This window comes from Heterodontus francisci, chromosome 28, assembly GCF_036365525.1.
Source record: "Heterodontus francisci isolate sHetFra1 chromosome 28, sHetFra1.hap1, whole genome shotgun sequence".
NCBI lineage: Eukaryota > Metazoa > Chordata > Chondrichthyes > Heterodontiformes > Heterodontidae > Heterodontus > Heterodontus francisci.
Genome location: NC_090398.1, coordinates 26,841,584 through 26,866,217, shown reverse-complemented (window position 1 = coordinate 26,866,217; position 24,634 = coordinate 26,841,584). Strand labels below are relative to the sequence as shown.

Sequence of the window (24,634 nt, the reverse complement as noted above, 5' to 3'; positions counted from 1 at the left end):
TGGAACACCACTGGTCACTGAGCTCCAGGCTGAATACTTTCCATCTACTACCACCCTCTGTCTTCTATGGGCCAGCCAATTCTGTAACCACACAGCCAAATTTCCCTGTATCCCATGGCTCCTTACTTTCTGAATGAGCCTACCATTGGGAACCTTATCAAACGCCTTGCTAAAATCCACATACACCACATCCACTGCTCTTCCTTCATCAACGTGTTTTGTCACATCCTCAAAGAATTCAATAAGGCTTGTGAAGCATGAGCTGCCCCTCACAAAGTCATGCTGAATGTCTCTAATCAAACTATGCTTTTCCAAATAATCATAAATCCTGTCTCTCCAATAATTTGCCCACCACCGACGTAAGACTAACTGGTCTGTAATTCCCAGGGTTATCCCTATTCCCTTTCTTGAACAAGGGAATAACATTTGCCACCCTCCAATCATCTGGTACTACTCCAGTGGACAGTGAGGACGCAAAGATCATTGCCAAAGGCGCGGCAATCTCTTCCCTCGTTTCCCGTAAAAACCTTTGGTATATCCCGTCTGGCCCCGGGGACTTATCTATCCTCATGTCTTTCAAAATGTCCAGCACATCCTCCTTCTGAACATCAACCTGTTCGAGCATATCAACCTGTTCGAGCATATCAACCTGTTCGAGCATATCAACCTGTTCGAGCATATCAGCCTGTTTCACGCTGTCCTCACAAACGACAAGGTCCCTCTCACTGGTGAATACTGAAGCAAAGTATTCATTAAGGTCCATCTATACAACATCAACCCACTACCCTCATTAACCCACTCCATTACTTCATTGAAGAAGTTGATGAATTTAGGCAAGCTCATTTTGCCTTTAACAGATCCGGACTGACTTTCATTTATTGGCCCATATGTTTCCAAGTGCCAATTAATGTTATTCCAGATTATTGTTTCCAAAAGTTTCCCCACCATTGACATTCGGCTGGTTGACCTGTTGCTGGCAGGTGTATCCCTCTTCCCTTTTTTGAACAGGGATGTAACATCTGCAATCGTCCAGTCCTCTGGCACCACCCCTCATCTGAGGAGGATTGGAAGATTGTGGCCACAGGGTCCACAATTTCCACCCTTCCTTCCCTCAGTAATTCAGGATACATCCCAATGAGGCCTGATGAATTTTCTACTTTAAAGGACTGCCAAGCTTTTAAGTACATTCCCTTTGTCTATTTTCATCTTATTCAATATCACTACGAACAAGACCAGGACAACATCCAGGCTTGGGCTGATAAGTGGCAAGTAACATTCGCGCCACCCAAGTGCCAGGCAATGACCATCTCCAAAAAGAGAGAATCTAACCATCTCCCCTTGACATTCAACGGCATTACTATCGCTGAATCCCCCACTATCAACATCCTAGGGGCTACCATTGACCAGAAACTGAACTGGAGTAGCCATATAAATACCATGGCTACAAGAGCAAGCCAGAGGCTAGGAATCCTGAGGCGGGTAACTCACCTCCTGACTCCCCAAAGCCTGTCCACCATCTACAAGGCACAAGTCAGGAGTGTGATGGAATACTCTCCACTTGCCTGGATGGGTGCAGCTCCAACAACACTCAAGAAGCTCGACACCATCCAGGACAAAGCAGCCTGCTTGATTGGCACTCCATCTACAAACATTCACTCCCTTCACCACCGATGCACAGTGGCAGCAGTGTGTACCATCTACAAGATGCACTGCAGCAATGCACCAAGGCTCCTTAGACAGCACCTTCCAAACACGCGACCTCTACCAACTAGAAGGACAAGAGCAGCAAATGCATGGGAACACCACCACCTGCAAGTTCCCCTCCAAGTCACACACCATCCTGACTTGGAACTATATCACCGTTCCTTCACTGTCGCTGGATCAAAATCCTGGAATTCCCTTCCTAACAGCACTGTGGGCCTACCTACCCCAAATAGACTGCAGCGGTTCAAGAAGGCAGCTCACCACCACCTTCTGAACAGCAATTAGGGATGGGCAATGGATGCTGGCCTGGCCAGTGACGCCCACATCCCATGAATGAATAATCAAAAAAACTGCTGCCTCCTCCTTCCATGCTGCATTGACAGCATCCTCTTCCCTAGTAAAAGCACATGCAAATTACTCATTTAGTATCTCATCCATGCCCTCTGCCTCCATAAATTCTCATTTTTTGGTCCCGAATCAGGTCCACTATTCCTTTTGACTACCCTTTCATCATTATGTATTTATAAAACAATTCTGGATTCCCTTTTATGTTAGCTGCTAATCTATTCTCATATGCTGTCTTGGCCCCTCATATTCCCTTTAAGATCTCCTTTGCATTTTCTACATTCAGATTTGTTCTCTACTGTAGTACGAACTTTACAATTCCCATGTACCATTTCTTTCTGTCTCATTTTAACCTGTATATCGTTTATCACCCAGGCTGCTCTCGGTGTGAATGCCGTTCCTTCCTTCTTCCTGTGCTCCAATAGGAATGTGTCTACTCTGGATGAAGCATCTCCTATTTGAAGTCCTCCCATTTTTCATTATTGTTTTGACGACCACTTTTTGATTCCAATCCATCTGAGCCAGATCCCTTTTCAACTCAGTAAAGTGAGTCCTCTTGTACTGAAGTATTTTTATGCTTGGTTGTACCTTGTCCTTTTCCATTACTATTATTATTCGAAGCTGGATGAGATTATGATCATGGTTCCACAAATGCTCTCCCACTAAAACATGCTACAGTTCTCCACTTTATTCCCCAGAGGGAATCTTGAAATTTCTCTATCCCAGAGGGTTGTGGATGTTTCCTCATTAAGAATATTTAAATCCGAGATAGATTTTTGATCTCTCAGGGAATCGAGGGATATGGCGAGTGGGCGGGAAAGTGGAGTTGAGGCAGAAGATCAGCCATGATCGTACTGAATACTGGAGCAGACTCCAGGAGCCTCCTGCTCCTATTTCTTATGTTCTTACCTTAATCAAGCAAGATTCAACAATACGTTCTTCCTTGTTGGGCTGGAAACACTGATAAAGGAAGTTCTCTTGTATACATGTCAGGAATTTCTCCCACTCTTTGTAGGTTACACTGTTATTATCCCAGTTTATATTAGGATGATTGAAATTTCCCTTCATCACTACACTGCAGTTCTTTCATTTTCCTATAACTTGCCTGCTCAATCACTTTTCCATTATTTGGTGGCCTATATTACTCAGTAATGCAATAGCTCCTCTATTGTTGCTTAATTGTAATCAAATTCATTATCGTCATAGAGTTATACAGCACAGAAACAGGCCCTTCGGCCCATCGTGTCCATGCCAGCCATCAAGCACCTAACTATTCTAATCCCATTTTCCAGCACTTGGCCCGTAGCATTGTAGGCTATGGTATTTCACATGCTCATCTAAATACTTCTTAAATGTTGAGGGTTCCTGCCTCTACCACCCCTTCAGGCAGTGTGTTCCAGATTCCAACCCCTTGGGTGAAAAACGTTTTACTCAAATCCCTCTAAACCTCCTGCCCCTTACCTTAAATCTATGCCCCCTGGTTATTGACCCCTCTGCTAAGGGAAAAAGTTTCTTCCTATCTACCCTATCAATGCCCCTCATAATTTTGCATACCTTTATCATGTCCCCCCTCAGCCTTCTCTGCTCTAAGTAAAAAACCGTCGCCTTTTCAGTCTCTCTTCATAGCTGAAATGCTCCAGCCCAGGCAACATCCTGGTGAATCTCCTCTGCACCCTCTCCAGTGTAATCACATCGTTCCTATAGTGTGACGAGCAGAACTGTACACAGTATTCCAACTGTGGCCAAACTTGCGTTTTATACAGCTCTATCATAACCTGCCTGCCCTTATATTCTATGCCTCAGCTAATAAAGGCAAGTATTCCATATGGCTTCCTAACCAACTTATCTATCTGTGCTGCTGCCTTCAGTGATCTATGGACAAGTTCACCAAGCTCCACACACAGATTGCCACTAATTGGTCCCTAATAGGCCCTACTCTGTCCCTGGTTATCCTCTTGCCCTTAATATCCTTTATCTTGCCTGCCAGTGTTTTCTCATGCTCGCTCTTCGCTCTCCAAATTCCCTTATTAAGTACTCCCTACACTTTCTCAAATCCCTATTTCTCAGGCCTACGCTGTTTTCAGCCCTCTGAACTGCCATAAGGCTCCTATTTTTCTTTATCCAATCCTCCATATCCCTTGACATCCAGGGTTCCCTGGACTTGTTGGCCCTACCCTTCACCTTTACCAGAACATGTTGGCCCTGACCTCTCATTCATTCCTCTTTGAATGACTGTCATTGGTCTGATGTCAACTTTTCGATTAGTAACTGCTCCCTGTTCACTTTCGCCAGATCCTGTTTTATCATATTGAAATCCGCCTTCTCCCAATTCAGTACTTTTATTTCTAGTCCATCTTTGTCCCTTTCCATAACTACTTTATATCTTGCAGATTTACGGTCACTATCCCCGAAATGCTCCCCCACCGACACTTCTACCACTTGTCCAGCTTCATTTCCTAAGATTAGGTCCAGTACCGCCCCTTCTCTTGCAGGACTTCTTATATCTTTATTACTTTTTTGCTCTTCTCAACTCAACAACATCAACCCTCTCCAGAGCTACAATAGACTTTTTTAAAATTAATGCTGCAAATACATCCCTTCTTCTTAATTTTCCCGAATACCTTGCAGTCAGGAATATTAAGTTCCAAATTGCTCCTTTATGGAGTATCGGAGATTGCCATTGGATCATTCTTCCATGTGGTGACTTGCACTTGCAGCTCACCGACCTTATTTACCATGCCACATGTATTCAGCTATCTGCACTCCAAACACATCCCAGACTGCTTCACATTCGGCTGCTGTCCAATCCCTTGTATTATTGCACGATTCTTAACATTAGTGCTATTTGCCTTTCCCAGTCCTCTGTGCATTCGTTTCCCCTCACAACATTTTGTTCTGGTGCCCACCCCATTGCCTAATTAATTTAAATCCTCCCCCAAAGTACCAGTGAACTATACAGTGAGGACATTGATGCCAGCTCTCTTCAGGTGTAACCGCTCCATCTTCTACAAGTCTATTCTGCATCAGACGTATCCCATTACCTCCAGAATCTAAAACTCTCTCGTGCACCATTTCGCCGGACACACATTAACCTGTAGTACTGTGGTCAGTTCTGGGAACCACTTTTTAGGAAGGATATATTGGAGGGAGTGCAGTGCAGATTCACTACAGTGATACATGAAATTCAAGGGTTAAAGTTCAAGGAGAGATTCCAGAGTTCGGGTTGCATTCCCTGGGATTAAGAAGGTGATTTGAGTGAAGCTTTCAACACATTGTGGGATCGGTTAGGGTAAATAGAAATAAGCCATTTCTGCTGGTTGGAGAATTTGGGGTGAGGGGAGATAGTCTACAAATTAGAGAATCAGGTGTGGAAACATTTGTAAGTGTGAAGGGCGGTAGAAAATTCGAACTCTCCGCTGCAAGCACCAATTGATGCTGGGCCAAATGCTAAATTTACACCTCACGTTAATAGATTTCTCTTCTCTAAACATTTAAAGGGATATCAGGAAAAGGTGGCTATATGGATTGAGGTGAAAGATTAGCTGAAACTGACATCCCAATAAAGATTTTTTTAAATCACCGGGTTACACACTGTCTGATCTCACTGGGTCCATCTTCCCCGGGTTACACACTGTCTGATCTCACTGGGCCCATCCTCCCCAGGTTACACACTGTCTGATCTCACTGGGCCCATCCTCCCCAGGTTACACACTGTCTGATCTCACTGGGTCCATCCTCCCCGGGTTATTCACTGTCTGATCTCACTGGGCCCATCATCTCCAGGTTACACACTGTCTCATCTCACTGGGTCCACCCTCCCCGGGTTACACACTGTCTGATCTCACTGGGTCCATCCTCCCCGGGTTACACACTGTCTGATCTCACTGGGCCCATCCTCCCCGGGTTACACACTGTCTGATCTCACTGGGCCCATCCTCCCCGGGTGACACACTGTCTGATCTCACTGGGTCCATCCTCCCCGGGTTACACGCTGTCTGATCTCACTGGGTCCATCCTCCCCGGGTTACACACTGTCTGATCACACTGGGTCCATCCTCCCCGGGTTATTCACTGTCTGATCTCACTGGGCCCATCCTCCCCAGGTTACACACTGTCTGATCTCACTGGGTCCACCCTCCCCGGGTTACACACTGTCTGATCTCACTGGGTCCACCCTCCCCGGGTTATACACTGTCTGATCTCACTGGGTCCATCCTCCCCGGGTTATTCACTGTCTGATCTCACTGGGCCCATCATCTCCAGGTTACACACTGTCTGATCACACTGGGTCCATCCTCCCCGGGTTACACACTGTCTGATCACACTGGGTCCATCCTCCCCGGGTTACACACTGTCTGATCTCACTAGCTCCATCCTCCCTGGGTTACACACTGTCTGATCTCACTGGGCCCATCCTCCCCAGGTTACACACTGTCTGATCTCACTGGGTCCATCCTCCCCGGGTTACACACTGTCTGATCTCACTGGGTCCATCCTCCCCGGGTTACACACTGTCTGATCTCACTGGGTCCATCCTCCCTGGGTTACACACTGTCTGATCTCACTGAATCCATCCTTCCTGGGTTACACACTGTCTGATCTCACTGGGTCCATCCTCTCCAGGTTACACACTGTCTGATCTCACTGGGTCCATCCTCCCCGGGTTACACGCTGTCTGATCACACTGGGTCCATCCTCCCCGGGTTACACACTGTCTAATCACACTGGGTCCATCCTCCCCGGGTTACACACTGTCTGATTACACTGGGTTCATCCTCCCCGGGTTACACACTGTCTGATCTCACTGGGTCCATCCTCTCCGGGTTACTCAATGTCTGGTCACACTGGGTCCATCCTCCCCGGGTTACACGCTGTCTGATCTCACTGGGTCCATCCTCCCCGGGTTACACACTGTCTGATCACACTGGGTCCATCCTCCCCGGGTTATTCACTGTCTGATCTCACTGGGCCCATCCTCCCCAGGTTACACACTGTCTGATCTCACTGGGTCCACCCTCCCCGGGTTACACACTGTCTGATCTCACTGGGTCCATCCTCCCCGGGTTACGCACTGTCTGATCACACTGGGTCCATCCTCCCCGGGTTATTCACTGTCTGATCTCACTGGGCCCATCATCTCCAGGTTACACACTGTCTGATCTCACTGGGTCCACCCTCCCCGGGTTACACACTGTCTGATCTCACTAGCTCTATCCTCCCTGGGTTACACACTGTCTGATCTCACTGGGCCCATCCTCCCCAGGTTACACACTGTCTGATCTCACTGGGTCCATCCTCCCCGGGTTACACACTGTCTGATCTCACTGGGTCCATCCTCCCTGGGTTACACACTGTCTGATCTCACTGAATCCATCCTTGTTGGGTTACACACTGTCTGATCTCACTGGGTCCATCCTCTCCAGGTTACACACTGTCTGATCTCACTGGGTCCATCCTCCCCGGGTTACACGCTGTCTGATCACACTGGGTCCATCCTCCCCGGGTTACACACTGTCTGATCACACTGGGTCCATCCTCCCCGGGTTACACACTGTCTGATCACACTGGGTTCATCCTCCCCGGGTTACACACTGTCTGATCTCACTGGGTCCATCCTCTCCGGGTTACTCAATGTCTGGTCACACTGGGTCCATCCTCCCCGGGTTACACACTGTCTGATCACACTGGGTCTATCTTCCCCGGGTTACACACTGTCTGATCTCACTGGGTCCATCCTCCCAGGGTTACACACTGTCTGATCTCACTAGGTCCATCCTCCCCGGGTTATTCACTGTCTGATCACACTGGGTCCATCCTCCCCAGGTTATACACTGTCTGATACCACTGGGTCAATCCTCCCTGGGTTACACACTGTCTGATCACACTGGGTCAATCCTCCCTGGGTTACACGCTGTCTGATCACACTGGGTCCATCCTCCAAGGGTTACATACTGTCTGATCTCAGTGGGTCCATCCTCCCTGGGTGACACGTTGTGTGATCACACTGGGTCCATTCTCCCCGGGTTACACACTGTCTGATCACACTGGGTCAATCCTCCCTGGGTTACACACTGTCTGATCACACTGGGTCAATCCTCCCTGGGTTACACGCTGTCTGATCACACTGGGTCCATCCTCCAAGGGTTACATACTGTCTGATCTCAGTGGGTCCATCCTCCCTGGGTGACACGTTGTGTGATCACACTGGGTCCATTCTCCCCGGGTTACACACTGTCTGATCACACTGGGTCAATCCTCCCTGGGTTACACGCTGTCTGATCTCAGTGGGTCCATCCTCCCCGGGTTACACGCTATCTGATCTCACTGGGTCAATCCTCCCTGGGTTACACACTGTCTGATCACACTGGGTCCATCCTCCACGGGTTACATACTGTCTGATCTCAGTGGGTCCATCCTCCCTGGGTTACACGTTGTGTGATCTCACTGGGTCCATCCTCCCCGGGTTACACGCTGTTTGATCTCAGTGGGTCCATCCTCCCCGGGTTACACGCTATCTGATCTCACTGGGTCAATCCTCCCTGGGTTACACGCTGTCTGATCACACTGGGTCCATTCTCCCTGGGTTACACACTGTCTCATCTCAGTCGGTCCATCATCCCCTTTACACAGTTGACTCTGCTGAAAACCAGACTTCTGTAATTTCTGTATTTGAAAAGGAGAATCTACTGTTGATGTTAGGTTCCCATTAAATTTTATTGATTTTGTGATGGATCACCAAGAATCAACTTATTCAGAGATGTCTTGCTCGGCGAAGTAATCAAAGAGGAAATTTATATTGTGGAGGTCTGAGAGATCCATCCCTTTGCAGCTGAAAAGAGTTTGAGACTTTTAATAACAAATATTTTGCCATTAAAGAGAAATGTGTAATGTCAAAGTGTGGTGTGAGGTTTTCAATATTTTAATATACAAATAAAATACCATGCTTGGTAATCTGCGGTATCAGCGACTGACAAAGTACTACTTCGTTAATGGGGATTACTTTTAATTTAGTTGTTACAAAAAGTCTTAGAACGTGAAATTCTGTCATTTAATTCTTTAAATTGGTCTGGGTGCTTAAATGTCGTATTTTTAACATTAAAAGTCTCACTAAGGTTGTAATTGTCACTTTTTAAACAGTGAGGTGATGCAAAGCGTTGAAATGTGGAATATCTTAAATGGTTTTGCAATCTCTGAAAACACAAATAATGTGTAAGTGTACATCGACAATTGTATACAATCATAATTCTCCAACTACATGTGTGTCACACTGTGTGTCTTCCCTCACCCGTGTGTTCAATTAAAACTATCAGTCAGCGTGCTTTTCTTTACCCACTGTGGAAAGGTAAAAATGTTTCTGTCACATCAGTAATTTCTCCAAACTATAGCTGAAGTTATCTTCCAGCAATAATTTATAAGCAAATTTGGCACCTTGTAAAATTCAGTTACCTACTTTTTCATTCACTCACAATGGGATAATAAACACACAACAACAAATTATATTTTCACAGCACTTTAAACATCGGAAAGCATCCCAAAGCACTTCACAGAAACCAAATCCGACAAAAGATGGGCGCTGAATAAAGGATGTAGAACGAGGTGTGGACAAAAGATTGGTCAAGTTAGTCGCTATTAAGAAGTGTCCAAATCGAGGAGAGGGGGGTGTAGAGGTTTAGGTGGGAATTGGAGAGCAGAGATCCAGGCCAGCAGAAGGTGTGAGCACCATAGTTGGGGCGAAGAGAGGGTGAAATGCACAAGAGACCAGACTTAGAGGAATGGAGTGTTCTCAGAGGGTGTCTTGTTGGGCTGGAGGAGGAAGGAGACCATTAATGCAGTTAAACAGAAGGATTGAAACTTGTTATGTAACTACTAATGCAAAAGCAAAATAGTGCAGATGCTGGAAATCTGAAATAAAAGCAGTTTCTGTTTTTGTATATAAAGATTAGTAATGAGACCTCCTACCTAGTAATTTGGGCATGTTAATTATTTGAAGTTTAATCATCAGGATCCGACTATCTGTGTGAAAAGTGGTTTTCAGCCCTGAAACGCTTGGCATCTAAACATTCCTGAAGTTTGTTTATCTCTGACATCTGTTTTTATTCAGTAAGTTTGACAAATGATCTCATTAACATGAACTTATTTCAGTAAAAACACAAATCCCTGCTCCATTCTCAGCTCATTCACATCCATTCCTAACTGTCTGAAACTGACAAACTGACATTGCTGCATTAAACAATAATTCATTGTAATAATGAATTGGGAACAAGTTCTCTCTCGGAAGTTACTCCTATTCTGTGACTGGATTGTGTTCATTCCGGCCTCAAGTAACTATAGGTTGATTTTCCAGGTGCTTGGCAGAGAGGGATAATTTGTCAGTGCAAATGTGTTAATAGTTTACTGAGCTGAACTTTGTGTTTGGTCTGAACTTCTGATCCCGCCTTTGATCAGTTAAATTAAAATGTACCGGGTAAGGAACAGTTCAGCGAGTCAAAATGATAAAATAAAATGTACCAAGTTGGAAGGACAAGGTTCCCAACACTGTCTGTCTGAACTGTGAACGACAACAGTAGGAAGGAGGTGCCTCTGGACCAGAATGGGGTAAATCCCCAGAGCTTTTTTTTCCCACTTTCTGATTCACAACCATTTTTCAAATGTGCCTGTGAAGAGACTTCTGGAGCCCAGGAGGGTTTAACCCTGATATCCCTTGTTTAAAATGTGCTGCCTCAGTCACAGTGTAAGCCCACAGCTGCAGAGTAACTGGAGCCCCGACAGCCGGGCAACATAACAGGTTTTACAGAGGAAGAAACAAGAGAGAAATGAAAGAGTAAAGACACAAATGAGGCTTTGCTGCTACATGAACCTCACCTTGATGAAGCAGGGAGTTTATATCTCTTTATTTACATGTGGATGTTGCAAGCTCTATCCTAGTTATATTGAAATAACCAATCAGGCAGAAGTTCCTTGTTTGATTTTAACAAATTACAAGTTGGGAATTTGATCTGATCCTTATTCTGTGAGATTCCGAGTTCCAGCCTCAGCGTGAAAGATGCTTCCTGCCCTCAGGATGGATTTCAACTCAACTATTCCTCATTTGGTTCAGAACAGGGAAAGGTCTTTCTAGTGAAACCGAATTCAATCAGTCAGACAACTTGTGGCCAATTCAGCTGTGAACAACCTCAGTTATAATTTATTTTATCTCTTCTTCCAGGGAAATGCAATGAAACAGACAAATAGTGAGAAATAAATTGTTACTTTCTATCTGGGAGATTGTCTGTTAAAATTCTTATTGAATTCCTAAGGATTGCAGATTGAGCCAGGAATCAGTGTCTTGTCTGTGAGCTGAGGGAAAGGCTGTTTCTGTACATGAGCACATTAACCATTTAACTGCTGAATTAAACAATCCCAGAGCATAAGAACATCAGAAATAGGAGCAGGAATAGGAGTAGGTTATTTGGCCCCTGGAGCCTGTTCCACCAATCAGTAAGATCAGACTTGATCTGATTGCGACATTAACTTCACTTTCCTGCTGGTCCTCCATAACTCTCGACTCACTTGTAGATCAAAAATCAGTCTAACTCAGCCATGAATATATTCAGTGACCCAGCCTCCGCTGCTCTCTGGGGTAGAGAATTCTAAAGATGAACAACCCTCAGAGAAGAAATTGCTCCTCATCTCCGTCTTAAATGGGAAAGCACTTATTTTTAAACTGTGTCCCCTAGTTCCAGATATCACAAGACGGGAAACATCTGAAATCTAAAATACATGCAAGATTCACTCAATCCTGTGTGTTTTGAGACAGAAATTGATCTCACTTCACAATCCATGTCACGGCCTCATGCTGGATAATTGTCTCGGTGGTCAGACTCTGCCAGTCTCAGTCTCACCATTTCCTGCCTCACACTGTAACCTTTGTGTACTGTCTACAGGACCAGTGTTTCTCAGAGTAAATTGGACTTTCTCTTACCTTTCTCCCCAGTTGATCTGTGACAGCTCTTTGAATGGGAAGGGTTCTCTCTGGTTGGTGCTCTCACAATCCTGTGCTGGTTCACCTGCTGTTGTTCCTCAGTCTACAATCCCTGTTTACTTCCAGCTGTGACCTTTCTCATCACTTCATCGTTCACCAGCAGATCTAATTATGGCAGGGCAGAAAAGGAGAACAATATTGCTTCCTTCAAGATAAATGTAATGTTCATTTGTTCTATAATGTTTAATAATAAAGGTAACAAACTTAAATACAATAAATATTGAATTGAATAAACAGTCTCAAGTATCTGTGCTCCAACATTCCATGTCCCTTTAAAACCACAGCCACAACATGTGAGAAATTAATTCTTCAGTTCCTGATAAGAGGAGGTCGTGCATTCCACGTGTCTCAATAGTCAGTCCATAGGTAGAGGCAGTTCATTCTCCATGACTTAAGGTTCAGTCCCCAGTTAGTAACAGTTCATTCCCCATGTCTCGATCTTCAGTCCCTGGTTAGATACAGTTTGTTCCACATGTCCATGTCTTCAGTTCCCACTTAATGCATGTAGTGAATGAGTAAAGTTAGATGGCAAAGGCTATTAACTTTCTTTTCTTTCACAATGAATCGTAATTTACATGCACAACTGGACAATATATATTTACATGTCTGTAATAAAATATCTGAGTGAAAATTAGAATCAGTAACTGAATGATTTACAGTGGACTGTGTAATTAAATACAGTCTACTCTTAGTTTGAAGAGAAATCAAATCGCTATCTCTAGCAATACGAACAGCACTTGGCGAACTGGAGTTTGGGGGCTTATCGGGATCACTCTGAGGATGCAGCGGTTGTGACTGGGGTGGTGGAGCCTTATTGGGATCACTCGCGGGATGCAGCGGGTGTGACTGGGGAGTTGGAGCCTGCGGGTTTAGAGTCATGGAGAGATACAGCACTGAAACAGGCCCTTCGACCCACCAAGTCTGTGCTGACCATCAACCACCCATTTATACTAATCCTACATTAATCCCATATTCCCTAGCACATCTCTACTTTCCCTCAATTCTCCTACCACCTCCCTACACTAGGGGCAATTTACAATGGACAATTTACCTATCAACCAGCAAGTCTGTGGGAGGAAACCAGAGCACTCAACAGAAACCCACGCAGTCACAGAGAGAGCTTGCAAAGTCCGCTCAGGTAGTACCCAGAACCGAACCCAGATCACTGGAGCTGTGCGGCTGTGGGGCTAACCACTGCACCACTGTGCCACCCTTCAACGGATTCCTTCCAAGAACTCCAATAAATTGGTTAAACATGATTTTCCTTTCACAAAACCATGCTGACTATTCCTGATTACCTTGAGTTGATCTAAATGCCCAGCTATAACCTCCTTAATGATCGATTCTAACACCTTTCCCATGACAGATGTCAAACTAACTGGCCTATATTTACCTGTTTTCTGCCTCCCCCCACTTCTTGAATAGAGGGGTTATATTTGCTACTTTCCAGTCCGTTGGAACCTTTCCAGAATCTAGCGAATTTTGAAAATTTAACACCATGCATCTGCTACCTTATTAGCCACCTGTTATAAGACGATGAATGGATGAAGTCCATAAGGACTCAGCGACTTGTCAGCCCACAGCTCCATCTGCTTGCTCAGTGATTGTAATTTCACCAAGTTCCCCTCTTCCTTCCAACTCCTGATTTACATCTATTACTGGAATGTTTTTGTATTCTCTTCTGTAGTGGAATTTAATCTTGAGAGGTGTGAGGTGATGCATTTTGGGAGAACTAACAAGGCAAGGGAATATACAATGGATGGCAGGACCCGAGGAAGTACAGAGGGACAGATGGACCTTGGTGTACTTGTCCATAGATCACTGAAGGCAGCAGCACAGTTAGATAAGGTGGTTAGGAAGGCATATGGGATACTTGCCTTTATTAGCCGAGGCACAGAATATAACTGCAGGGAGGTTATGATGGAGCTGTATAAAATTCTAGTTAGGCCACAGCTGGAATACTGTGTACAGTTCTGGTCGCCACACTATAGGAAGGATGTGATTGCACTGGAAAGGGTGCAGAGGAGATTCACCACGATGTTGCCTGGGCTGGAGCATTTCAGCTATGAAGAGAGACTGAAAAGTCTAGGGTTGTTTTCCTTAGAGCAGAGAAGGCTGATGGGGAACCTGATTGAGGTATACAAAATTATGAGGGACATAGATAGGATAGATAGGAAGAAACTTTTTCCCTTAGTGGAGGTGTCAATAAACAAGGGGCATAGATTTAAGGTAAGGGGCAGGAGGTTTAGAGGGTATCTGAGGAAACATTTTTCACCCAGAGGGTGGTTGGAATCTGCCTGAAGGGGTGTTAGAGGCAGAAACCCTCGCAACATTTAAGAAGTATTTAGATGAGCACTTGAAACACCATGGCATACAAGGCTACGGTCCAAGAGCTGGAAAATGGGATTAGAATAGATAGGTGCTTGATGGCCAGTGTGGACACGGTGGGCCAAAGGGCCTGTTTCTGTGCTGTATAACTATGACTCAAAGAGAAGCAAAGTAGTAGGAAAAGTTTATCGGGATGGCTCTCGGGATGCAGCAGGTGTGACTGGGGAATTGGATCCTGCGGGTTTATCGGGATCGCTCTCGGGATGCAGCAGGTGTGACTGGGGAATTGGATCCTGCGGGTTTATCGGGATCGCTCTCGGGATGCAGCAGGTGTGACTGGGGAATTGGATCCTGCGGGTTTATCGGGATCGCTCTCGGGATGCAGCAGGTGTGACTGGGGAATTGGATCCTGCGGGTTTATCGGGATCGCTCTCGGGATGCAGCAGGTGTGACTGGGGAATTGGATCCTGCGGGTTTATCGGGATCGCTCTCGGGATGCAGCAGGTGTGACTGGGGAATTGGATCCTGCGGGTTTATCGGGATCGCTCTCGGGATGCAGCAGGTGTGACTGGGGAATTGGATCCTGCGGGTTTATCGGGATCGCTCTCGGGATGCAGCAGGTGTGACTGAGGAATTGGATCCTGCGGGTTTATCGGGATCACTCTCGGGATGCAGCAGGTGTGACTGAGGAATTGGAGTTTGAAGATTAAATAGTGTAATAAATTATTTATGAAGTACAGAATCTCTTCAATCTTTGGGAGTTTATATAAACGGGGTCAGTATAGATCAATAAGTTACTGACTGATTCCATCTACAGAAACCTTCTTTACTGTTCCATGATGAATTATTTGGAGATAAGTTCCGGGACATTTCATTTACCTAAACAGATATTTAACTGAAGCTGTGTACAATTGGTGACTGAGGTGGAGCATGCTCACTGTCACTACTGAGCCAGAACTCTGCATCAATTAATGACCCTCAGTTAGTCCGCTCCTCCTATTGCCTCCGATCAGGAGATTGACAGCTCCTCCCATCAATCTGTAAACATGGAGCACAAAGCCCCGCTCACACATTTGATCAGCACTGAGTTACATAGTTCTTATTTTATTCTTTCATGGATTGCAGTCATCGCGGTCATGGCCAGCATTTATTTCACATCCCTAATTGCCCTTGAGAAGAAGGTAGTGAGCCGCCTTTATAAACCCATGCAGGCCATGTGGTGTAGGTCCACGCACAGTGCTGTGAGGCAGAGAGTTCCAGGATGCTGACGCTGCGACAGTGAAGGAATGGTGATATTATTCCAAGTTATAATGATGTGTGACTTGGAGGGACACTTTCAGATGGTGGTGTTCCCATGCATCTGCTGCCCTTGGCCTTGTAGATGGTAGAGGTAATGGGTCTGGAAGGTACTGTCAAAGAAGCCTTGGCAAGTTGCTGCACTGCATCTTGTCGATGGTACACACTGCTGCAAATGTGTGCCAGTGGTGGAGGGAGTGAATGCTTAAGGTTGTGGATGGGGTGCTGATGAATCAGGTTGCTTTGTCCTGTCTGCTGTCGAGCTTTTTGGGTGTTGTTGGAGCTGCACTCAGATTAGCTTAATATCTGTTATCGGGAAAATGTTTGAAGCTATTATTAAAAATGTTATAGCAGGGCACTTAGCAACATTCAAGGTAATCAGGCAGAGTCAAGCTGGCATGGTGAAAGGGAAATCATGTTTAACCAATTTACTGGAGCTCATTGAAGAGGTAACATGTGGATAAAGGGGAACCAGTGGATGTACTGTGATTAGATTTTCCAGAAGGCATTTGATCAGGTGCTACTTCAACAGTTATTGCAGAAAATAAAAGCTCATGGTGTGGGGTGGGGGTTGGGGGTTAACATATTGGCATGGATAGAAGATTGGCTAGCTAACAGAAAACAGAGAGTAGGCAGAAATTGGTCATTGTCTGGTTGGCAAGATGTAACGAGTGGTGTGCCACAGGGATCTGTGCACGGGCCTCAACGTTTTACAATTTATATAAATGACTTGCATGAAGGGACCGAAGGTACGGTTGTCAAATTTGCTGATGACACAAAGATAGGTAGGAAAATAAGTTGTGAAGACGAAATTAGGAGGCTACAAAGGGATATTGATGGTTACGTGACTGGCTAAAGATCTGACAAATGGAGTATAATGTGGGAAAATGTGTAATTGTCCACTTTCGCAGGAAGAATAAAAACAAATCATATTATCTCGATGGTGAGAGATTGCAGAGCTCTGAGATTCAGAGGGATCTGGATGTCCTAGTGCATGAATTGCAAAAGGTTAGTATGCAGGTAGAGCAGGTACTTAGGAAAGCTAATATAATGGTATCATTTATTGCGAGTGGAACTGAATACAAAAGGTAGAGAGGTTATACTAAAGTTACACAGGGCATTGTTGAGACCACATCTGGAGTACTGTGTACAGTATTTGGCTCCTTATTTAAGAAAGGATGGAAATGCATTGGAAGCATTTCACAAGAGGTGTACCCGACTAATACCTGGAATGGGCGGGTTGCCTTTTGAGAAAAGGGTGAACAGGCTAGACTGGAGTTTGGAAGAGTAAAGGACGACTTGATTGAAACATATAAGATTCTGAGGGGTCTTGACAGGGTAGAGGTAGGAAGGATGTTTCCTCTTGTGGAAGAATCTAGAACTAAGGGTCACTGTTTAGAAATAAGAGGTCACCCATTTAAGACAGAGATGAGGAGAGGGTTGTGAATCTTTGGAACTCTCTTCCTCAAAAGGCAGTGGAAGCAGTGTCTTTGAATATTTTTAAGACAGAGGTAGATAGATTCTTGATAAGCAAAGGAGTGAAAGGTTATCGGTGGTAAACGGGATTGCGGAGTTGAGGTTACAATCAGATCAGCCATGATCTTGTTGAATGGCAGAGCAGGGTCGAAGGGCCATGTGACCTACTCCTGCTCTTATTTCATATGTTTGTATATTTATCCCGGTGGGGAATGCAGCAATAGTAATGCCATTAAATGTCAGGGGGAGATGGTTAGTTTTTCTCTTCCTGAAGATGCTGCTTGCCTGGCACTTGTGTGGTGTGAACGCTACTTGTTCTATGTTCTATGTACTTGCCACTTACCAGCTCAAACCTGAATGTTGTGCAGGTCGTTCTGCAGTTTGAGAGAGATGCAGCTGCTTACAGAACACCTGGGCAGGTTCAACCATTATCGCCCATAGTTCAACTCGAGGGTCACAGTACTAAGCTGTTAACTGTTTCATTCTTCATAGATGCTGCCGGACCTACTGAGTTTTTCCAACATTTTCTGGTTATTATTCTGTTTAAATAATCACTAGCAGAACGGCCAGGCTCAAACACAGTCTGGCTTCCTTGAACACCCTACATTTCCTGAACACACGCACTGTTCCTCCCTGCTGGTAATCCAGTCATTTCCAGTGACATAATCAAAAACAGAAAATGTTGGAAATTCTCAGCATGTCAGACAACATCTGTGGAGAGAACAGCAGAGTTAATGTTTCATCAGAATCCAATTCACATGAAGTATTAATAAACTAAATCTCACAAAGTCTTGGTAAAAGATGTAAGTGTGAAGGACCATCCACAGGGAGAAGAGAGGTAGAGAGGAGGAAAGCTTTCGGAAGGGAATTCCGGAGTTTAGGAGCTAGGCAGCTGAATACACTGCCCCAATGGTGAAAATCTGGTATGCAACATAATTTAAGAAGTGCAGGCATCTCAGAGGATTGTAGGGCTGGAGGAGATTACAGTGATAGAGAGGGGTGAGACCATGGAGGGAGTTAAATCAAAAAGATAATTTTGAATCACAGTTTTGCTGGACAGGGAGACAATGTCGGTCAGTGAGCACAGGGTTGATTGGTGAACGGGACAAGCTGTGCATTAAAATACAGACAAGAGAGTTTTGGATGAGCTGAAGATTATGGAGGGTCAAGCTGGGATTCTGACCAGGAGACCACTGAAATACTTGAGTCGAGAAGTAACAAGAATAAGGATGAATGTTTCAGCAGCAGATGAGCTAAAGCAGGAGCAGAGGTCACCGATATTGAGGAGGTGAAAATAAGCTGTCATGGTGATGCAGAGTATGTGTGGTCAGAAGCTCAGTTCAGGGTCAAAATGGACTCTGAGGTTGGAAACAGTTCGACTCGGCCTCAGACAGTTGTTGAGGAGCGGGATGTTGCCAGTGACCAGAGAACAGAATTTACATCAGTGGTCGAAGACAATGGTTTAGGTCTCCCCAATATTTATTGAATTCAGGTAAATTTGTGCTCATTAAATACTGGATGTCAGACAAGCCATGTGAAAAATCTATGGCTGGAGTGAGAAGAGAAACCTTTGACGATGAGTGAAGATGATTCTCTGGCTACTATTGTTCCGAGAGCATTGGAACCAGGAGCGGATCATCCCACCCAGTTAGACAACAGAGGAGAGGCATTGTAGGAGGATGGTGTAGTTAACCATGTCAAAATCTGCAGACTGGTCGTGAAGGAACTTCAAACAAACACAGTCACAAAGGATATCATTTGTAACTTTAATAAGGGCCTGTATCAGTGCTGTGGTTTGGGCAGAAACCTGACTGGCGGTCGCTCAAACCTGGTGTTCCTGGAAAGATGGACATACATTGTAGATGTGACAACACGTTCATGAGATTGACAGGAAAGAGAGTTTGGAGATAGGATGGTAGTTTGCAACGACAGAGGGATCAAGGGTGTTTCTGTTGATGAGTGGGTAATGACAACAGAAGCGGAGGAGGACAGTTCCTGAAGAGAGGAAGCCATTAACAATATCAACTAACATGGGGACTAGGAAGGGAAGGGGGTGGTAATTTAAATATAATGGTAGGATTATTTAAATAATTACAGAAGTAGCTGCAGGCTCATAGGCTCATCTGAATCCCAGATGGAAAATATGAGGGGAAAACTGTATAAAAATTGATGTATCCATTTCTCTACAGTAAAGCATAATGATTGTTCTCATATAATTGCTGGTCTGGTCACTATCCTGATTCCGGCCCGAGAGTCGCCGGATAAGTCAGTGTTGTGGGTTCTGCAGGTAATGAACATACCCTGGGTAAAGATCAGTTGCACAATGCAGTCATAAACACAATCTTCATCCTGATCAGTCCAGTCCTCCCCCCACCCTATTCTCTGGCACAGGGCTGAATCTGAATCGCACACTGTCTCATTCAGATTGGATTGTCCTAATCCTTTAACCAGTTATTAAAATTAATTGCATATACAATGACTAAACTGACCCCAAACTGTTCAGAAGATCCCACACTGAAACCAGGTTCTGTAGCTGGAATCAAATCTTTATCCTGAATTCGGTATAAACGGGCAGAGATAGCAAGGGACAAAGATTGTGGTTAGTTTATTGGGATCACACTTCATAGAGAAGGGTAAAGTGAACCATCTGATTGAACACGTTATTTATTTGGAATTATCTTCCCTTTAGATCATGAGATGTTTCTTGGAGCCGATTCTAATTTACCAATAAAGCAAGATAGAATCCCAGCTGCATTAATCTCAGTATCAGGCTTTTTACAATGTTCCCCTGATCTGGATTGCCATGGAGTACTTCAATCCCCTTCTCCATCATTACAGTTAGTTTATAAAGCTGGTCAGTTATTAGCTAGAGAACAATGATCATAAAATCGAAGAGACAATCTCCAGTTAATAAGTAATAGTGTTGGCCCTGATCAGGATGTTCACACCCACCATTATCAGGTTCCATGTTTCACTTACTGGAAATTAATCTGCAAATGTGTATAGTAAACAAGCAAAACCTTTGGATGGTTAACTTTTATTGGTGGTATTGCAAATTTACCTTTTCATTTCATTTAAATAAAGATTTGGCAGTAGATTCAATTAATTCTGAGACTGAAAAACTGAAATGTTCATGAATTTCAGAATTATAATTTCCATTTAGTATTGCTGAAAATAGAGACATGTTGTCGAAGCTTTTCATCTTGCACTCATCAGGAAAACAGGGTCAAAATCCTGGAACTCCCTTCCTAACAGCACTGTGGGTGTACCTACCCAACATGGACTGCACCATCTCAAGGGCAATTAGGGATGTGCATTAAATGCTGGCCTGGCCAGTGACGCCTACATCCCATGAATGAATTAAAAAAAAATTCAAAAGAATACCAATGTAAGGGAAAGCAGCAACTTTACACTGTATGGCAAGACAGTGCTGATTGATTGGTAGAGGCGTTGCCGCGGAGAATGCAGCAGTTTATGGTGACTGACAGTTAACTGATAAGCTTTGATTGAAATTTAAACCAGGCAGCTTGACTCTGATTGGTCAATGCATTGCCCTGATGGATGAACCAGCGAATGGCTGTCGCTTATTTTGTTTAGCTGAAACAGGATCAATGTGTGTATGTGTTCTTTCTGTCTGCAAAGAATAGGCCCCTGTGCATTGATATGCGTTTTTATCCAGTGCATGCAAATGTCCCACACTGCAAGCACGACTTACAATCTTAAGTTCGTTGTCAGCATAATTCTTAGCACACTGAGCATTATTTAGCAAATGGTGTCTAATCACGGAATCACATCTAATGTGAGACACTTTGTTTTGAGTTTTGAATGCACGGGCTGGTTGGGTATGGCCTGTACCTTGCCCTTTGTGAACAGTGGAAGGGACATGTTGTTTGATAAGATCTGCCAGTCTTTGCGACGTAAGACCGATATACCTAGCATCACACTGGCATTGAATTTCACATATCACATTACTCATTTGTGTGATAGGCAGGTGAAGATAGATGTTTCACGTTGCTACTCTGCAGTAGCAACACGTGTGGTGTTCACCACTAACAGGATGCTGCCATCAAGCCGAAAAGACGTCCTGTTTCTCCTGATTTTACCTTCCCGCCTCACCTACAACAATCTTAATTCCTCTCCTTTCCTCTTGCATGGTTGCTGATTCTGCCCCTGTATCCGTTTGCTCTCCAACTCTTTATTTGATTCCCTTTCCACCTTTTCCAAGTCGGATCACTATCCCTGCTTCCCTCTCCATCTTGCTGCATGTTGGATTTCCCATCCATTGCAAAGGATTCATCAAAGCTATTCAAAGTCTCCACCAAATGTACTTACTGGTTGGGAAAATGATACCTACAATACTGGACGAGCAATTGGTTAATATTCCTCTTCAATATTACTTTCTTTTTTGCTTACATGACTTTTTTTTACTTATCACTCGACTCCTCCGTTTGTATCTATCTTCTCTGTCCTCACCGTCCTGGGTTGTGACTACATTCCACCAGTAGCAGCTGAAGAGCTGAACATCATAACAAGCTGTCCGAGCAAAGCAATTCCAAAGCATCTCACACTGGCATAATGGACAATATACACTGACTCCCACAGCTACCTCGACTACACTTCTTCACACCCTACCTCCTGTAAGGACTCCATTCCATTCTCCCAGTTTCTCCGTCTCCGACGCATCTGCTCTGATGATGCTACCTTCCATGACGGTGCTTCTGATATGACCTCCTTTTTCCTCAACCGAGGATTTCCCCCCACTGTGGTTGACAGGGCCCTCAACCGTGTCCGACCCATTCCCCGCACCTCTACCCTCACCCCTTCCCCTCCCTCCCAGAACCGTGACAGGGTTCCCCTTGTCCTCACTTTTCATCCCACCAGCCTCCATATCCAAAGGATCATCCTCCGCCATTTTCGCCACCTCCAGCGTGATGCCACTACCAGTCGCATCTTCCCCTCCCTTCCCCTGTCAGCATTCCGAAGGGATCGTTCCCTCCGCGACACCCTGGTCCACTCCTCCATTACCCCCACCACCTCGTCCCCATCCCAGGGCACCTTCCCTTGCAATCGCAGGAGGTGTAATACCTGTCCCTGTACCTCCTCTCTCCTCACTATCCCAGGCCCCAAACACTCCTTTCAGGTGAAGCAGCGATTTACTTGTACTTCTTTCAATGTAGTATACTGTATTCGCTGCTCACAGTGTGGTCTCCTCTACATTGGGGAGACCAAGCGCAGACTTATTGACCGCTTTGCGGAACATCTCCGCTCAGTCCGCAAGCAGGACCCTGAGCTTCCGGTTGCTTGCCATTTCAACACTCCCCCCTGCTCTCATGCTCACATCTCTGTCCTGGGATTGCTGCAGTGTTCCAGTGAACATCAACGCAAGCTCGAGGAACAGCATCTCATCTACCGATTAGGCACACTACAGCCTGCCGGTCTGAACATTGAGTTCAATAATTTCAGAGCATGACAGCCCCCCACTTTACTTTCATTTTTAGTCATTTTTAGTTATTTTTTCTTCCTTTTTTTTTGGCATTCCTTTTTACATTTTTTACAATCTTTTTTTGTATTTATTTCAGTTCATCTTAGTTTGTTCAGTTTGCTCACCCACTGTTTTTTTCAGGTTGTTTTTCTTCAGGTTTGCACTTGCTGATGTTCAATATTCAGTATATTCACACCTAATCTGTACTAATGCTTTGTCTTTCAACACACCATTAACATATTGTTTGCCTTTGCTCCGTGACCTTTTGGTCAGCTATGTGGCCTGGTCCAATCTGCACCTTCTCCTTTGTTATCTCTTGCCCAACCCCCACCTCACTTGTTTATAATCTGTGACTTTTCTAATATTTGTCAGTTCCGAAGAAGGGTCACTGATCCGAAACGTTAACTCTGCTTCTCTTTCCACAGATGCTGCCAGACCTGCTGAGTGAATCCAGCATTTCTTGTTTTTGTTTCAGATTTCCAGCATCCGCAGTATTTTGCTTTTATATTAATATAAAATATTGACCAGCTGTATCTTATCCACAAAGTCAAAACTACAGAGGAGGTTTACCAGGATGTTGTCTTGTCTGGAGGGTATTAGCTATGAGGAGAGGTTGGATTAACTCGGATTGTTTTCACTGGAACGATGGAGGTGGAGGGGCGACATGATAGAGGTTTACAAAGTTATGAGTGGCATGGACAGAGTGGATAGTCAGAAGCTTTTTCCCAGGGTGGAAGAGTCAGTTTCTAGGGGACATAGGTTTAAGATGAGAGGGGCAAAGTTTAGAGGGGATGTGCGAGGCAAGTTCTTTACACAGAGGGTGGTGAGTGCCTGGAACTTGCTGCCGGGGGAGGTGGTGGAAGCAGGTACCATAGAGACGTTTAAGAGACGTCTTGACAAATACATGAATAGGATGGGAATAGAGGGATACGGTCCCCGGAAGTGCAGAAGATGTTATTTTAGGCAAGCATCAAGATCGTCGCAGGCTTGGAGAGCCGACTGGCCTGTTCCTGTGCTGGACTGTTCTTTGTTCTTATCACCCAATCAGCCATCTCACAATGATCAGTAAAGTGATAGATGAACTCATCAATAGTGCCTTTAAATGTCAGCATTGACCCAACAATAACCTGGTTATGGGTGTTCAGTTCGTATTGCACCTGAAATCTTCAGACTCAGACTTATTCACAAATGCAAGAGTTAAATTCCAGAGAAATGGTGATTGCAACTCCCCTCAACAAGGCAGCATTTGACTCACTTTGGTACCGAAGAACCCGAACATCCTGAACTCTATATGGATTAAAGAGTTCCCCCAACCACAATCCCGTAACCACCCACCTCTCCACTCCCACTACCCCATACCCCCTCCCCCAAACTCAGGGCTGGAAACTTTGAATTTCGGTGATAGTTAGGGGTTATGTTGAAGAGTCCCAGACTCTAACTTTATCGCCATTTCCATTTCATACACTAGACATACATTTAATTGTTATTTACAACAATACAATGTTAGCTTGCGAGATAATATTTGGAAGTTTTTTATTAAACAGTGCTGCTTCCAGTAAGTTAATTTCTGAATAAAACAATTCTTTCCAACTCGATCCATTGTGGATATTTCAACTAATCAATAACATTGAACAACTACGCAGAGAAAAGGCGACGAGTCCATTCGAGTACATAAAAAGACTATAATTGTGTTCAGTAAATTCCCGGTCCTCACCTTGTGTTGTGTCTCCTGATCTCCTGATCCAGAGTGTCTGGTGGGTTCGAGTTATGTGTTCTGCACACACCCTAATTAAAGATTAATTCCACATTCCAGTCAGAAAGATGACCTTCAGACTTTTCATTACAACACAACACGCCCTGTTCTTTGGAGCAAGGAGAATCTGAATCCTACACGGTCTCAGTCAAATTCGAACTGAATTACTGAGCTTTTATCTAATGTCATGGATTCTATGTATGGTAACAATGACTAACTTCCACCTCAA

At 44.7% G+C, this 24,634-nt stretch overlaps 1 protein-coding gene across 1 annotated transcript in view; it reads right to left on the bottom strand.

Moving 5' to 3' along the window:
• The window catches only part of LOC137385155 (NACHT, LRR and PYD domains-containing protein 3-like), a 105,303-nt gene extending 80,881 nt beyond the window's left edge, over nucleotides 1–24,422 (bottom strand). The window contains exons 1-2 of the mRNA XM_068060100.1: nucleotides 24,367–24,422; nucleotides 12,011–12,175 (exon numbers count right to left, since the gene is read on the bottom strand). The gene's annotated coding sequence lies outside the window, so the exon portion shown is untranslated. The remainder of the gene's footprint in view (nucleotides 1–12,010; nucleotides 12,176–24,366) is intronic.
• Nucleotides 24,423–24,634: the final 212 nt, after the last annotated feature.